General features: G+C 43.8%; 2 protein-coding genes across 6 annotated transcripts in view; one reads left to right on the top strand and one right to left on the bottom strand.

Moving 5' to 3' along the window:
- Positions 1 to 15,826, bottom strand: part of DOCK2 (dedicator of cytokinesis 2) — a 1,423,644-nt gene that overhangs the window by 461,527 nt on the left and 946,291 nt on the right. The window lies entirely within an intron of this gene.
- Positions 10,370 to 15,826, top strand: part of INSYN2B (inhibitory synaptic factor family member 2B) — a 238,937-nt gene continuing 233,480 nt past the window's right edge. For all 5 annotated transcript variants that reach the window (XM_075601686.1, XM_075601685.1, XM_075601687.1 and 2 more), the window contains exon 1: positions 10,370 to 10,572. The gene's annotated coding sequence lies outside the window, so the exon portion shown is untranslated. The remainder of the gene's footprint in view (positions 10,573 to 15,826) is intronic.

The following is a 15,826-nucleotide window of genomic DNA, read 5'->3' on the forward strand; positions in this document are numbered from 1 at the left end:
CAGCCACGAGTATTAGAACTCTTGCCTTTTAAATTCTGGGGCAGTCTCACAGTAAATGCCTCAATGTTGCCCCAACATTTTTGTGAGATTCTTAATGGCCCATCGGATTAACACAGCAGGGGTCCCTGCAGTCCCATTCAGTTTGAATAGGACTGCAGGGAACCCCCACTGTGTTAATCCAATGGGCCATTAAGAATCTCACAGAAATGTTGAGGCATGTTGAGGCTTTACTGTGAGACTGCCACAGAATCTTCCAGAATTTCCCAGGTAAATGTTCTAATACTGGTGGCTGCATCTGTATGCATAAATTAATTTTACCTTTATTGTGGCAAGAAGTAATTAAGACCATTCAGATGTCTCACAAAATGTTCCTTCTCTAGCTCAGGGTGCTCAACTCCAATCCTCAAGCCCCCCAACTGGTCAGATTTTCAGGACAGCCCTGCTTCAGCACAGGTGGCTCAAATTCAGTCCAGGCTTCAGCACAGGTGTCGCAATCTGTTCCTGCTTCAGCACAGGTGGCTCAGAGGCTCAGTCGTTGATTGAGCCACCAGTGCTGAAGCTGAAATATCCTGAAAACCTGACCTGTTGGAGGGGGGGGGGGGGGGAGCATGAGGACTGGAGTTGAGTTCCCTTGCTCTAGCTTATAAAGCACCATACAGATCATATCTGGCAGGCACTTACATTTTGGTTAAGCAAATAAGCACATTGGGGTCTCTATTCACTAAACCGTTGTATGTGAAGAGCTATAAACATGCCAAGGGATCTCTCCTATAGCCGGGCCAACACGCCAGCCTGGAGTAGGTGATAAAAGTCATCAACATTTATTCCAACAATATATTTATCGGAAGGTAGTAAAATTACTGCAGGGTAATAGGGTAAGTAGCTAGTTTGCTATAAATGATCATCTAGGTGCTTGTTCACATATCGATTACCAACAATGTCAATAAAGTCATTCCCCTAAAAAGCAAAAAAGGACCTCTGATAATATAAATCTGTAATGAATACAGCAATGTTGTTATAGTTAAACTTCTTAGGGTCTCTCTCTCGTCTCCCACAAAAGACAATATTGAATTAAATCAGGCAAATATTGTATGCAAATAAATTAGATGTTGTGCAATTTTACTGTTTATATAATTCTTACTGAATACAGAATATATAGAATAAGAAAACAAGATTTTTATCACGTCAAATTACATTCTGTTTTTCAGGCAATGTTGAATTGTAAATATGGGAGTTTAATGCAGTAAATGTCCGTCTAAATGTTGTAACCTCTTAACGTAGCCTAATAAATATGAAAGGTTTTTTTCTTTCAATTCCTGCTTGAATAGATACTACAGGTAGTCCTCGTTAACCAACGTTTCACTTTACAACGAATGGCATATCCAATGCTTTACAATTCAACCCTAAGGGTCGTTTTTCGACGCCGGAATATGTTATCTAACGCCTGAATGTGTTATCCAACGTTCACCGGCACTGATTAACAGGGGACTCACTTTACAACAGTTTCACTATCCAACGCTACTTCCAGAACGGATTCCGTTGGATAACCAAGGACTGCCTGTATAGTGAAGGCTTGTAGTCCAGATTTACTAACTGGTGCAAAGCTAAAATGATAATATGCACCATTTATATACAGTGTCTATCTATATTTCAATATATCTATATCTATCTCTCTCTCTATATATATATATATATCCCATAGACTCTTTTTCATTTCACTGTTTGTGTGTGCCTTATACTGTAATTTAGCAGCACTTAAATGGGCTTTTTCCCCTTTTAACCATCATCTTATTAAGCTGTTATGCCACATCACCATTCAGATTCTAATTGCCATTACCTATAAATTAAATAAATATCCTAAAATATTATTCGAGGGAGAAATTAAAGACTACTATGCATGTAGTTTTCTTTACAACTGGTTGGAACCTACAGTATTCCTACCTTTTTCAGTTACATGTAAAAGAAACAAGTCTGAAACATCCAGATGTAGCAAGACGCAACTACCTTGACGATCGTGGCCTGGAAAGGATTAACACTGCGGGGAATCCGATACGGAAGCATGGCCCCTCCGCAGTGTGATTGCGGCAGACACTGTCCCTAGCACCGCACTGTTTGCTTTTTTGCCCGCGGCACTGGGGACAGTGAGTTTTGCTACATCTGTTTAGAAAATCATGGGTTAATGTTCTATACCATTGGTTTTGCACCTTTTTTTCGATTAAGGAACCCAATGTTAAATTCTGGGGTACCCCAACCCTCTCTAAGGCTTTGATTATACCAAATGCCACTGTCAGGGTTCTGCTCGCCACAAACCAGGACCGGACCGCGAGGCTGAGGTGGGGTTGTAAAAGCACCGACCTGAGACCGCGCAGGCTGATCCGGGTTGCGCAGTTCGTAGTCGTATGTCGCAGGATCAGGATTGGAGAAGACAGAGTCGTCGTTGTACAAGCCAGGGTCAGAACAGGAGACGTCAGGATAAACATTGTCCATGCAGGAGTTCGGCAACAAGGAGATAGGAGAGACCCGCTTCAGCTTAGGAGCGCGGGGTTGGCCTTTGCGCGAGCGACGACCATGGCCCATGGTGCTGGTCACAGGAGATGGTAGGCAGACCAGAATAGCACACCGTCTTGCTGTACGGGTGCACCAGTGCTACAACGCAAAAGTCCTGAGCGGGCAAGGGAATCCACTGTTTCAGCGCAGGAACCAGGACACGGCCTCTCTATATTAGGGAAAGAGTAGGCCCCAGGAACCAGGAAGCTGTAGATACAGGGAAACCTCCGCTTCAGTGCAGGAATCCAGGAGACTGCAGAACGCAGGGACGAACCTCTACTTTAGTGCAGGAATCCAGGAGGCTGAAGGACGCAGGGACGAAACCTCTGCTTCAGCACAGGGGAACAGAAGCTGAAGGACGCAGGGGAAACCTCTGCTTCAGCACAGGGGAACAGAAGCTGAAGGACGCAGGGGAAACCTCCGTATCAGCATAAGGGAACAAGCGGCTTGAAGGGAGCTGAAGGATGCAGGACGTAACCTGGAATCAGCATTGGAGAACAAACGGCTTGAAGGAAGCTGAAGGACGCAGGGCGTGACCTGGTATCAGCAAAGGGGAACAAGCGAGAGCTTGTGGCAAAACAGTTGACATCCAGTTAGGACTATGCTCGGCCAGGAGCATTATGGGCAAGCAATACTTAAAGGCCAGCGGGCCAATCCCCGGCGGGGGTGTGAAGGTACTGCCCCTAATGAGTGAATGCAAGTATAGTTTGCAATGAAAGGCTGCACAGCTGCAGTAGATACCAGAGGGAGTGTGTATTGTTTTGATGAGTGAATCCAGGCTGCAGCAAACCTCAGGAGAGCTGATCCAGAACTGCACCGGTCTGCAAGGTAAGGCAACCAGTAAACCATGGAGCGGATTCCTTACAGTACCCCCCCCTTCACGCGAGACCTCCGGGCGAACATGAGCACTCATAGAGTTGGAGGACCGGGAATTGTTGCTGAACAGTCTAGGATTGGGGTTAGAGTCGTACTCCAGTGACTCATGATTAGTCCTTAGTGTACCCCCACCCCCCGGTGAGAACTGTGGCCAGACAGGACCATCCATGGGCCTTGGGGACATTGAGTTGTTCCTAAACTTCTTTAGGTAGAAAGGGCATCCGTAAACGAGCAGTTCTTTGGTGAGTACAGTTCTAGGATATAAGATTGATGGAGGAAACATCCTTGGTACATGGCTTGCCTCGCAAAATGTCTTGGAAATCCAGGGCTGTGAAGAACCAGAGAGTTCCAGAGCAAAAACGGTAGAAGAACCCCAACTGAAAGCCCAGTCCTTAATAAAGAAACCTGAATCTAGGATCAGCGGGCCTGATAGTTGATCGAATACACCAGGAGAAACTTTGTAACAGAAAAAGTCTTGGCTGACCACTGCATGTTGGAATTTGCGAGGAATTTTTCCTCTAGAAGGTTCCCAGGTAATGGTTAGTAATGGTATAGGCTGGTTAGAAGCATCTCCCGGTATTGGTATGGAAGGTGACAAGGCAAGCAGTAAACCAGGCATAGGGACCGAAATCTTGGGATACGTACAGAGTATTTCCAACTGAGAGGAAATAACAGGGGCAACCGAAAATTCCGAGGGACAAAACCATGGTTTAGCAGAAGCAGAGAAGCAAACAACAGTAGAGTTCTCCAATACTGGGAAATCTTCATTGGGAGATAATATTGTCAGTGAATCAGGAATAGTCCTTGGGATCTTCAAATCAGTAGCTTGAGAAAAAGGCAGAGCCAGGGTAGTGGTGGGAGGGAAGCTAACATCAGAAGCTGAAGTCTGTACCTCAGTGACCGGGCCCTGAGAATCAACAAGCAGCAAGTATGAACTATGAAAACTCTTAATGACAGGCACCTTAGGAGTACAAGGAGTCTTTTCCGAAACTGCAATGGCCCTAACCACAGGGGTACCTAACCTGACAAAAACATGAATTGGTGTGTTTTCTAGTGCAAAATCTCTGATCACAGGACTCCTAACCGATAGTGAGGGTGTCTGGGTTTGATTAGAGAAAAAATCAGATGTATTGATAAGTGACTTAGAAACAATTACTGAGGTTCTAGATTTGCTGGACATGTGAGAAAAAATACCCTTTAAGACTGGAGTTTTAATTTCTTCCCAGAGTAACCCCATGTTTGCTGGGGCATATTTAGACACAGTACTGAGGGACTGGGTTTCAGCAAAGGCAGGACAGCTAAACAGCTCAGAGTTAAACCCCAGGACTTGTAATATATGCATGGTGACCTCAGACAGTACTAAGGGAGTGACCACAGATATGCTGATCCCTGGAGAATTAGCCTGGAGAGAGAAATCAGGGGGACCCCCAGACAGGATAATCCTTGTAGGAAGAGCTTCAGAATCAGAAGGAGAATCATTACCTCTCAGAGTCTCAAAACTAGAAAGACACAATTCAGCGAAAAGGGAAAGAGTGTGCAAGCTTTTTACTAATCTATATGGAAAAGCGTCACTCTTGGGAGAAAACCGTGCGTCAGCAAACATTCCTGGGAACACAATATGAACCCCAGGAGAGACATACAGACTACTGTATGCCTTTAACCCTAAGCTTAAAGAGGAGGAGAACTCAGACAGTACATGGGGGTTAATCATAACTGTACTGGTCTCTGAAGTAGGTATTTGGTAAGGAATGTCTGGGAAACCAGAACTTACTGCAGACTCCATAATGTGGGAACTATGCGCTGAAGCAGGGATCACCGCTATGTGGGCGACAGGCTGGTTCAGTGAAATACCCGGGAGAAGAAACTCTGCGACTAAGCTTAGGGAAAAACCTGACTCCTGAATACATTTATCAGGAACCAGAACTTTAGCCGAAGTCTCCGGAGACGAAACTGCGGAAACTTGAGCTGAAGCAGGGGATTTATAGCAAAGAATATCTAGAGACTCCGTACGGTTATGGGAATCCCTCAATGCAACCTCTGCTGTCTGACTTGTGGACTCATTCTCTGAGGCTAAAACGAAGGCATTAACTTGGAGGCAGCAAGAATTTACAGGGGTTAATGCAGACAGTGCCTGAGAGTAAAACACAGGAAATCTTTTCTCTGTATTAGGAGAGACAAGGGATCTCTCCTCTGGAGCTAGGGGCATGACCGTGGCTGGCAGAGAACAGGGAATTATCAAAGGAGACTCAGAGAGCTGCCCCTCAGGGGTTAATACAGAAATGACCCTGGGAACAGAACTTAGGGATTCTTTCTCTGACGGGGAAAGCACACAGGACTGCCTAGCAGAGGTTAAAGCTGGAAAACCCTCAAGACCTAGAGAGAGGGATTCAGAGCTAGAAATAGGAGAACTAAGGGACTTATTCTCTGATATTCGAACCTTAGTGTTGGTTAGCGAAACACATGTATACTCCAGGGGAGCTTCACAGACCTGATTGGCAGGGGTTAATGTAGACATATCATTGGAGTCAAGGAACCCGGGCATACAATCAGGGCTAGGAACCGTGGCAGTTACAACGTTAGAAGAAATTGCTAATGGGTCCGTTTGATCATCTCCCGGAGAGGGAGATACGTCCCCCGGTTTAGCGACAGGACTGGCAGCAGAGGGGAACTGCCAAATGGCGGCGTAGGCAGCCAGGAGGCGATCCTGTTTTAACAGGCGAACGTCCAATACCGAGGAAAGTAAATGCAGCGTACTCTGAGCGAGAGCCACCATGACGAAAGGGTCCGGGAGTACTACGTGAATGTCCAATGACAAAGCCAGGGCATTGAGAGTCCTACAGGCGTTGGCCCGTTTCACAGAATTCACCTTATCCCAGGGAGAAGGGGAATCAGGGGAGAGGACACAAGTGGCAAAATACTGTTTTAAGTCTCTGAGGCAGGAAGCCTTACTAATGAGATCATTACGGCATTTCTTTTGCAAAGGAGTTAAACCATCAAACATACATGGATCCTCCATCAGGGGTAGTATATCGCACAGATACCAGTCTTGATACTGGGACTGGTCTACAGGTCGGGACAGGATTTCAGAAAAAAACGTACCAACCCTCACCTCAGCGGGGTCCGAGTTTGTGTGGCCGAGCATACTGTCAGGGTTCTGCTCGCCACAAACCAGGACCGGACCGCGAGGCTGAGGTGGGGTTGTAAAAGCACCGACCTGAGACCGCGCAGGCTGATCCGGGTTGCGCAGTTCGTAGTCGTATGTCGCAGGATCAGGATTGGAGAAGACAGAGTCGTCGTTGTACAAGCCAGGGTCAGAACAGGAGACGTCAGGATAAACATTGTCCATGCAGGAGTTCGGCAACAAGGAGATAGGAGAGACCCGCTTCAGCTTAGGAGCGCGGGGTTGGCCTTTGCGCGAGCGACGACCATGGCCCATGGTGCTGGTCACAGGAGATGGTAGGCAGACCAGAATAGCACACCGTCTTGCTGTACGGGTGCACCAGTGCTACAACGCAAAAGTCCTGAGCGGGCAAGGGAATCCACTGTTTCAGCGCAGGAACCAGGACACGGCCTCTCTATATTAGGGAAAGAGTAGGCCCCAGGAACCAGGAAGCTGTAGATACAGGGAAACCTCCGCTTCAGTGCAGGAATCCAGGAGACTGCAGAACGCAGGGACGAACCTCTACTTTAGTGCAGGAATCCAGGAGGCTGAAGGACGCAGGGACGAAACCTCTGCTTCAGCACAGGGGAACAGAAGCTGAAGGACGCAGGGGAAACCTCTGCTTCAGCACAGGGGAACAGAAGCTGAAGGACGCAGGGGAAACCTCCGTATCAGCATAAGGGAACAAGCGGCTTGAAGGGAGCTGAAGGATGCAGGACGTAACCTGGAATCAGCATTGGAGAACAAACGGCTTGAAGGAAGCTGAAGGACGCAGGGCGTGACCTGGTATCAGCAAAGGGGAACAAGCGAGAGCTTGTGGCAAAACAGTTGACATCCAGTTAGGACTATGCTCGGCCAGGAGCATTATGGGCAAGCAATACTTAAAGGCCAGCGGGCCAATCCCCGGCGGGGGTGTGAAGGTACTGCCCCTAATGAGTGAATGCAAGTATAGTTTGCAATGAAAGGCTGCACAGCTGCAGTAGATACCAGAGGGAGTGTGTATTGTTTTGATGAGTGAATCCAGGCTGCAGCAAACCTCAGGAGAGCTGATCCAGAACTGCACCGGTCTGCAAGGTAAGGCAACCAGTAAACCATGGAGCGGATTCCTTACAGCCACTGAGCGGCCGCGCAATCCGGTGACGTCACCCTGCGCTTCTGCCGAGCGGCATCTTGAGCATACAGGGGAGACAGGAGAAACGAGAAGCAGAGGAAACAGGGAGGCGGGACGGAGGTGAGGCCGTGAGCAGTTCGCCCTCATTGGCTGAATCGCTCACGTGACACGGCCGTCGCCTACAGAGAACAAATTCCTCTGTCTCCTCACCCGTCGTCTGCCCTGCAGCTCCAGGAGGCGCGCACGCCGCTACAGGTGTGTTTACTTTAATTATTTTTGTTGTATTTTGTTTTTCGGCGAGTGGCATCGCTTGCCGGCATTTTTAGGTATAATCACGGCCTAATAGCGCGTCTGAGATCAGATGCATTGTAAGGAACCCCAACCCTCTCTAATAGCACGTCTGAGATCTGATGCATGGCAAGGAACCCCAACCCTCTCTAATAGTGCGTCTCAGATCAAATGCATTGTAAGGAACCCCAACCCTCTCTAATAGCGTGTCTGAGATCAGATGCATTGTAAGGAATCCCAACCCTCTCCAAGAATGTGTCTGAGATCAAATGCATTGAAAAGAACTCCAACCTTCTCTAATAGTGCATCTGGGATCAGATGGATTGTAAATTATTTTGTATTTAGTATAATTTTCAAATGACCTGAAAATTGCAGAGTATCCTTCATGGATGCCCGGGGAACCCCAAGGTTCCTAGGAACCCTGCTTGAAAAACACTGCTCTATACAGCAATGAATGTATTAAAATGGAATGCTTTAACTTTATTGCATCTCCAATATTTGCTGCTAAATGGGATGGGTGTTTAAAAACAATTAGTTGGCAGTATTGTGCCCTTTAAAGTAAACTGTTGAATGAGTAAATATTTATAAATCTCCAAATAGCTGTGGGATTTTGGCCAAACAGCAGCAAACCAGTCTCTCACATTACAAACACTGGCTACTCAACAGAATTTACTAATAATGTTTTCTTCAGCTTCCTGAGTCACTGCTCTGTATGCCAGAAAGATTGCACAAGATAAGAGAGAGAGCAGACTTTTCTTTATTATTTATGCATTTTTACTTTTACATTCCCAGCGCAGAAGGTGAAATCGATTTTCGCTGCAGGCTGGCAGAAGGTTGCCCGTGATGTTACTGGCTGGGTAGATCTCAACTACTACCACTACTGTATATCGAATGATAAAGTTGATGAGGAAGGAATGCTTTCCGTATTTAACAGGTAAACACAAAGGTGAAAATAGAAAACAAATATAAACAGGTTAAATAACCCCATGGCAGGCTTAATGCCGCAATACAGGTTTCATTGATTGTTTTTTTGTTTTTTATTACAGGATTGAAGAAAAGGGTCTCCGGAGCTGAACTGTGTTAATTTCAGCTCTGGGGACCCCCTGCTTCCAGAGATACTTTCCTCCATAGTGGTGCCGGTATCTTTGCAGTCAGTGCCTAACATAATGGTGGCACTCAAATGTCCCGTGTCATGTGGGCCAATAGGAAGCTGTGACGTCATCCATTGCAGCTTCCTATTGGCCCGTATGACCGGGATATTTCATCTCCACAGAGATACTGGTACAGCTACGGAGGAAAGTATCTCGGAAAGCAGTGGGTCCACAGAGCTGAAATTAACACAGTTCAGCTACACAGGCCCATACTTCAATCTTGTAATAATAAAAAAAAATAATGAAACCTGTATTGCTGCTTTAAAGGTTTGTAGTGATTGTACAAGTATGCTTTGTGTTTTGCAGTTGAAGGTACCTGCAGAGCAATGCACCAGTTCAGCAAGCATGTGAAAGTCATAAGTATGAAAACATACAGATGCAGCAAGACACTTTTTGCCTTGCCGAGGCAGCTCGCCATCACTGCCCAGATGGATTAACGCTGCGGGTGGGGGGGATCCGGAATCATGGAGCCCCCACCCCTGCAGCTGACACTGTCCCCAGTGCCGTGTCCATTTCCTTTTTTGACCTTGATGCCGGGGACAGTCAGCGTGACTACATCTGTATAGTAGAAAAGTTACCAATACCATCAAAATCAACATGAACCACATACTTACAGTAAAGCATGCAAGGCGAAACAAAGACTCCAAGGAGTACTGTACAAAGTAAATCTTGAAAAAATACTTTTGGTAAAAATTAGGTTTCTATTTGCTAATTTTTTTTTTTACTTGCAGAAGATAAAAGCTGTCCATATCATTGTGTGTGTGTATATATATATATATATATCAAATATATATATATATATATATATATATATATATATAGATATATAGATATATAGAGATATATATAGAGATATATAGAGATATATAATATATATATATATATATTATATATCTCTATATATCTCTATATATCTATATATATATATATAATACAGTATGTCTTTTTAGTCAAGCTAATCAAGTCAAACTGATGGTGTGTGATGCTTTATGTTTTTTGAGAAAAGTTATATTGTTTTATAATACCATTTCTCTTTTGATACTGATTGACTTTGTGTGATATGTGCTACAGTAGTACATTCTGCAAGGTCACACCGTACTGTACAACTCTGTTAAGTGTCACTTGCACTTTGTCGTACCCAACCATTCTGTTTCCTATTTACTGCAAGTTCTATTCAGATTCAGGTTATAGCCACTAGAGGTCTTCCACTTTCATATGGTGACTGCTGCCCAGTTTGAACGGCTTTTTATTATTTATTCCTACGTGAGCACAACCAGCAGACTTCTTGCATACTAACAGTGATTTCTTTTGAGATAAAGGACTTACTTTCCCTTTTTTTTGTTGGGGGGGAATCACATTGGTGTTAGTCAAAGCCCTGACTGCTGTGTAAGGCTTAGAAGATATATATTTTCTGCAATTAATGATCTTACATCTTTCAGGTAAGGATATTTGTTGTTCGTTGTTGATGGTTTTAAAAGAGATAAAGGCTTTTTTTTGTTTGTTTAAATAAATCTGTGGTGATAGCTTACTTTGACAACATTATTATTAAATGATTTTCATGCTTCTGAAATATCAGAAACTATCATGAAGATACTGGATGTATACTGTATGTAGCTACACTGTTTAGAGTATTTGCTTGGTTTTAATGGCATTATTTTTTCTTTCAATATTTCATTGTGTATGTAAGGGAAAAACATAACTTTTCTTTGCTTTAGCTTTTACAAAGACATGAATAGTTCAGAATTAGATTTTTAGATATTGATAATGGGCAGGAATCTATGTTTTAACCTCTGAATGATGCCTCTCTGGAAAAAAAGCAATGCAATTTAACAAGTACTTAGTCAATGTGACCGTCCTGCTGATACACATTTAAATGACTTGTTCAAAACATCAATCCCTGTACTAGGCTAAGCCATCTCTCACATTCAAGTCAGGTAGAAATAATAGAGTTTGATCAGGTCTTTGTACAGTGTAACTTGAGCATGGAATCTGACATTGTACTGTGATTGAAAATAGATAGAGCACAACAACTTGTATAATCGCATTTGTGCAAACTCATTTCAGGCAGCAAACCTGTCACATCCCATGTATGACTGATTTTATATGACATGGAAGGGGGCTGCATTAAGCACTTCCACTGAAACCAAAAGTTGTATCTGATGTACATAACGCATTACCTATAAATATTACATTTATCTCATGACAATTCTCTCTGGTGATTTTAGAGTTTGGAAGTTTAAAACTTTTGACCAGACAGCTGTTTGCTATGTTGAATTGCAATCCTTGTTGCCATCATTCTATACATACATTTTAGTGTGTGTGTGTGTGTGCGTGTGTGTGTGTGTGTGTGTGCGTGCGTGCGTGCGCGCGCGCTGTATGAGCAAACTCCGTTTTTCGATTACACCCATGACTTAAAATGTGACCTGCCTTACATATAAATGAAATATGCTACAGGGCCACTTAGTGAGAGGGTAACCCAGGGGTTCTCAACTCTTGTCCTCAAGACCCCCCCTTCCCCACTTCAACAGTTCCGGTTGTAAGGATATCCCTGCTTCAGCACAGGTGGCTCAATGGAAGACTGACCTGGGGGGTCTTGTGGACTGGAGTTGAGAACCCCTAGGTTAAATCCTTTAAAAGTGCAACTCCTCTAATCAATTTTACAGTACACCTTTTTTTCCCCCAGTCGTTTACCAAGTTTTTTCAAATCATTTGCAATCATTATTTCCTTTCATTTTCATTATGGCACATTACAAATCAATAAGCTTGTTAATAGGTGGGTGTTTGACCTCCATTAAAATTCCTGCCATTTCCTTTCACAGATGTAATAAGGATGAAGCTTGGGTGATTGAATGCATATTGTTTGACCTCTAATGAGGTAGTGAAAAAGAAAAACTATGCAGAATGTTATACATTTCTCTGTGTACTCTTTCCCCCCATTTTGGCACTAAAAATATTTAGAGGGAGTACATATTTAAAACACTTCACTTGAGATGTATCAGTACGACATTATATTTGCAAGACTGGGCAATAACTGCAGATTTCCCCCATCTGATGTTATACAGTGTGGGCTCTGAATCTATCTGCTACAGGTAGAGTAAAAATTGCATTACACTGTAATGATCTGCAGAGCCTTTTGGCTAGAAGAGGCTGCTATGGGGTTACAGTATGGAAGATGTTCATAGATGTTTTGGATGCTATGATGGCAATAAGGTACGACACGAGCTTGGTTACCATGAAATATAATATCATCAGCATCCTTTCAACGTGTAAGGAGGACATGATCTTTTAGTAACTTAGACCCACAAGGTTTAAGTTTGAATTCAATACTTGGAAGTACTGAATTCTTTATTAGAGATGGCAAAACTATTTTTGTGGATTTTGAATCCACTGGTTCCTTTGGTCCGTGGATTTCCGCGGATCAGTCTCAAAAGGTGGGGGGGTCGAGTAGAGAGAGAGAGAACAGATTTTTCACAATCCACTGTGCGGATTACTTATTCAATATTAAATCTTTTGTAATTTAACTTAAAGGCTCATTCTTAGAGACACTAATGGCAGCCTTTCAATCTATCCTGCAGTTAGTGGAATACAACAAACTCTGCAAACATATATGCCAAGATCCCACAGCCAGTCACAACAATGGAACACTCAATGTTAAAGGATCATACCGCTGCACATCCAGGAATATAGTGTATATGATTCAGTGCAACAAATGTGACCAAGGTTGCTACATTGGGGAAACCAGCCAAAAACTACAAGGCAGAATGAATATGCACAGACACTCCATACTCCATCACAAAGAAAGAAGATACTGCTCACCTGTGGGACATAATTTCTCACAACCAGATCATTCCATAAAGGATTTAAAAATCAAAATCCTCAATGGAATGTTTAAACGCTCCCAAGAACGGAAAACATTTGAACTCAGAATGATTAGACTCTTTGACACCAAAACCAAAGGACTTAATGCGGACATGGGTTTTCTCACACCCTATCAAAATTGTTTGTAATTATCCTGCTTGTCTCCATTTTTATCCACACTTTCTCTTCCCCCCCCCCCCCACAGCATCCCTCCCCCTCCACGCCGTTCCTTGTCACCCTCCCCTAGCTTCAAACACTTTTAACACCCTACCTTATCTACAGTACATATGTTTTTTTTCTCTCTACACTGTTTTAGCCATAGATTCCTGTGTATATCAGTATTGCTTGGCCTGAAGAAGAAAGGAGAACTCTCGAAAGCTTGTCCTATGACATAAATTGTTAGTCCAATAAAAAAGGTATCACCTAATACTAAAGAACTCATTTATTCTGCAATATATAAATTGTATATATCTGCAATATATAAATTCTGTTTCCTTATGCCAAGTCCAGCCTTCTACTTGGGGTATCCAGGCCAGTGTACTGAACATCGTGCGTGCTCTCTCTTCTGATTTAAGATTATAATATATTAATATATATATTAATATATTATAATCTTAAATCAGAAGAGAGAGCACGCACAATGTCCAGTACACTGGCCTGGATACTCCAAGTAGAAGGCTGGACTTGGCATAAGGAAACAAATCTGGGCACACACAGGTTTTTTAGTTTTACCAAAACTAAAGTGCTTTAATGTAGCGTATAGATCAATGTTTCGCTCCTCTGGGTGGACCTTTATATTTTTCACAGCTAGCGTCACTTTCGTAGAGTATATATCTATACCATGTTTAAAAGTTCATGTGAGATCCTAAAAGTCAAAAGTAAGAAAGTAAAGTAGTAGTCTGCGCTGATCGCCTATTTTTTAACATTTCCATTCACACCTACTTTAGGGGATCCCATATTTCCCTTTCCAATGCTGTTTTTAATTTTAAAATCTCATGCTCTGTACAGGAGATATATGCATTTCAAATATTAAGTGTCTGGGAGGTTAAAATGGAGCTTTGATCAGAGTTCAGTGATTCTAAGGCTGCGTCCACAGTAAAACGCACTAGCTTCCGCGATCCTGGGCACAGCGCACTCTCGCCTGCAGCAGGAGTTATTTCCTGTCTTGCAGGCAGAGGCGACCGGGAGCGGTCGTGATGTTACGGAGCTCACGTGACACGTCCGTCACACGGGAAATACAAACTGGTTTGTAGGGCAAAGCGCTGCTCTCCCCGTAACGCATGTACGCGCGCTACTGTGCCCTGATGCATTGTCGTCCTAGTGTTTGTTTCGGCATCAGCTCATGCAGGATATACTTAGGGGGCAAGATACAAATGACGCCGCAGGGTCATGTGACATCACATTGCCATGGCAACGTAATGTCACACGATCCCGCAACATCATTTGACGCCGGAGCCGTGCAGGGGGAGGAAAGCGAGCTGGGAGGAGAGGAGAAAGGGAGCGCATGACGGTAAGTTTGCGCATCCCTGGTCTATAGTACACCCAGGGGTGTATACATTGGGTTTTTTCAGTGCCGTCTCATCCTTTATTCTTTTGCTATACTCAACACAATACGGATCCGGTAAAAAAACAAAAAAAACATCCACTTCACAGCACATTAGAGGCATATCTACTGAGTAGTGTTGGGCCTTAAAGTTTCAGTTCAACCTGCCGTTTAAGAAAAAAAAAAAAATTTCCATTCAATATGTGCATCAATACAATCTGCACACTGACAAGTGATTTAGCTAAGATGCCGATCGATTCGTTCTCCTGTGATCGATCGGTGAAGATTCGGCTCGGAGGTTCATTAAATCCCTGTCAGTGCAGCAGAAGAAGACCCAAGATGCAAAGTTATGTGCGGAAGTTCATGTGACCAGGCAGTCAATAGATTCAATTGGTGCACTGCTAAAGAGAGGCCAAGGCTCCAGAGCCAGAGCCAGTTTCAGAAGAGGAAGGGGATGCGACTTTGTAAGTGGTTGCTATAGAAACAAAAATGCTTGTTACATTAGAGTACTGTACATGAACATTTTCTTAAATTTTTTTCCCCCAAAAAATGCTACAAGTATTTTCTCATAGTACAGAACTAATGTATTAAAAAAACACACATGTAGGATATTGCTTGAACGGCAACTTTATGGCTTAAGGCTTTTTATTTCGGTACCCCTTACCTGATCTATATAAGAAATGAATAAAAATTGAAAAAAACAAAAACGTTAGGCACTTACCTGATTTTACCCTCATCCACAAGCGCTGTGCCTGCCCATTGCCATGGCAACGCGACGCCGTGTGAAGTCACACTGCCGGCTGCACATGCGCAATCGGAGCTTGCCAGCCACTCGTGCGAATGCGCGATCGTGGCTTGCCACGCGCACAAGCGGCTGGGCTCCCCCTAATTCTGCCTCCCCAAAAATCTACCGCCTTAGGTCCAAGCCTATGGGGCCTAATGGGAAATCCGCCACTGGATACAATGCATTCACTACAATAGGCTAAGTTTAGCAATATCTATTAAATATGGCCCAAAACTGCAACAAATTTGGGACAGATTTACTAAGCAATAATATAAAGTGCTTATGGCCCATTTAAATAGAATGCTTAGTATTGCAGATCAAGATATACAACATCCTCTTACCTTACATCCCAGTCACATGACAATGTAAATATGGTACCCTATGCCTAGGGTTGCCAGGTGTCCAGTTTTGGACCAGACAGGCCGGTAATTCCGATGCCTGTCCGATATAAAATCGGAGATAATATTACCATTTTTTGCGGCGGAGGGCTGGCAGCGCGAGGGCGATG

The sequence above is a fragment of the Ascaphus truei genome, chromosome 5 (genome assembly GCF_040206685.1).
Source record: "Ascaphus truei isolate aAscTru1 chromosome 5, aAscTru1.hap1, whole genome shotgun sequence".
NCBI classification, from domain to species: Eukaryota; Metazoa; Chordata; class Amphibia; order Anura; family Ascaphidae; genus Ascaphus; species Ascaphus truei.